The sequence below is a fragment of the Anopheles gambiae genome, assembly GCF_943734735.2.
Source record: "Anopheles gambiae chromosome X unlocalized genomic scaffold, idAnoGambNW_F1_1 X_unloc_124, whole genome shotgun sequence".
NCBI classification, from domain to species: domain Eukaryota; kingdom Metazoa; phylum Arthropoda; class Insecta; order Diptera; family Culicidae; genus Anopheles; species Anopheles gambiae.
Window position 1 is genome coordinate 1 of NW_026902581.1, and position 2,500 is coordinate 2,500.

A 2,500-nucleotide genomic window follows, 5' to 3' on the forward strand; every position below is an offset into this window, starting at 1 on the left:
CCGAACCTAGGGGCAGCTCCCTAGCTTTTTTCAAAAATGTGCACCGAACGGGCCAGAGAGCTCGAGTAGTCGAAAATTTTTTTTTTTGCTAAAACCCCTCAAAACGTGTCAGGAACGCACCCTAGATGATGAAAAGTGCAACCAGAATGTCAATCGACAACATGCCCGGGGGTACAAATTTGCTATACGCGTCCCTAGGTAGGGTACTTTTTCATACAAACATCAACGTGTACGGTGCACAAAGTGCGCGGAACAAAAATTGCTCGGTCAGACCTGGTACGGGCCATAACTCGAATACTAAACGTCGCAGATGGGTGTCGTAGAACAATTTTAAGTTCGTCTAATGATTCTCCATCCGATTCTGGATAGTGGTTTTTCAACCACTTTTCAACATTTTGTGACACCCCGAACCTAGGGGCAGCTCCCTAGCTTTTTTCAAAAATGTGCACCGAACGGGCCAGAGAGCTCGAGTAGTCGAAAATTTTTTTTTGCTAAAACCCCTCAAAACGTGTCAGGAACGCACCCTAGATGATGAAAAGTGCAACCAGAATGTCAATCGACAACATGCCCGGGGGTACAAATTTGCTCTACGCGTCCCTAGGTAGGGTACTTTTTCATACAAACATCAACGTGTACGGTGCACAAAGTGCGCGGAACAAAAATTGCTCGGTCAGACCTGGTACGGGCCATAACTCGAATACTAAACGTCGCAGATGGGTGTCGTAGAACAATTTTAAGTTCGTCTAATGATTCTACATCCGATTCTGGATAGTGGTTTTTCGACCACTTTTCAACATTTTGTGACACCCCGAACCTAGGGGCAGCTCCCTAGCTTTTTTCAAAAATGTGCACCGAACGGGCCAGAGAGCTCGAGTAGTCGAAAATTTTTTTTTTGCTAAAACCCCTCAAAACGTGTCAGGAACGCACCCTAGATGATGAAAAGTGCAACCAGAATGTCAATCGACAACATGCCCGGGGGTACAAATTTGCTATACGCGTCCCTAGGTAGGGTACTTTTTCATACAAACATCAACGTGTACGGTGCACAAAGTGCGCGGAACAAAAATTGCTCGGTCAGACCTGGTACGGGCCATAACTCGAATACTAAACGTCGCAGATGGGTGTCGTAGAACAATTTTAAGTTCGTCTAATGATTCTACATCCGATTCTGGATAGTGGTTTTTCGACCACTTTTCAACATTTTGTGACACCCCGAACCTAGGGGCAGCTCCCTAGCTTTTTTCAAAAATGTGCACCGAACGGGCCAGAGAGCTCGAGTAGTCGAAATTTTTTTTTTGCTTAAACCCCTCAAAACGTGTAGAAAACTGATTTTAGATGATAAAAAGTGCAACCAGAACGTCAAACGACAACTTTGTTGGGGGTACCCTTTTTACTCTACGGGCCACTAGCTTAGGCGCGCCAACAGCGCTTTCCTCTCGGGTTCCCATTTTTTGCCCTCCTGGGATTATGATCATTTACTCATTGCCTACTATAGGGAAGGTACCTTGCTTCGAGGTCAAAAATGAAGATTTCACCAAATCGTAGTTTTAACCTCTATTTAGTCGTAGGAGCATGGTTTGCAGTGTCCGTGGGTCATATAAGCCCCCGTTTGGGTCATACGTCCCCTCCCCGATGAAAATCGTCATATGACTATAGGCCGAACTTATGAAGCAAAAGTGGTGTCTGGTGGGTTCTGCCGATGATCTTAACCTATGATTTTGAGTTTCCACTCTTTCAAAACGTTTCCTGGAGCAGTACATCACGGGTCTACGGACCCAAAGACTTCGTTGCGATGGTTTCAAGCATAAAAGTTGTAACAGTTAAGGGTTTTTAATACGCGTATATTAAATCATTGCTTGAAACTAAGCTTCGTTGTCTTTAAACTCTGCAAGACCAATCGAACTTCTTAGGGAAACTCGAAGCATTCACGCTAAGCTGGTGGTGCAGGGCACATAGCGTGATGAAACCGGGTTTCCCTACCAAATGTGGCATATTTTTTCCCTGAGAGCGAAGCTCAGACCCACGTAGGGGAGAGCGAAGTGGAACTTAAATGTTCAATGCAGCAAATGTTCGCCATGCGGATAAACAAGTTGGAATAGTTCAATGTAGTGTAATGCAAACACGAATCGCAAATAACGATACGGGACCCAGAAGCAATTCTGCGGATCCCTCGGGGAGTGGTGAGTTGATATAAATTAGAGGTGAAAGTCCAAGTTGTTCGGGCTCCGGCTCGGCAGCCGATACGAGGTTCCTGTTGAGCTTGTTTGTACATCGCGCAGAGGCGCCGTTCGGTTCTAGCAATGATTCCCGCCACCATGTTCCATGCGTGCAGAGATCCGTTAGAGCTCGTTCAATGTGTCCCGCCGTGATTACGAAAAAGTCCAACAGTTGACTTAGTTGGGTGTGCGTCAAGTAATCGCGCAGAGATGCCGATCGGTTCCTAGCAATGTTTCCCGTCACAAGGTGGTATTGGCACCTGTGCAGAGTGGCCGTTAGCAAT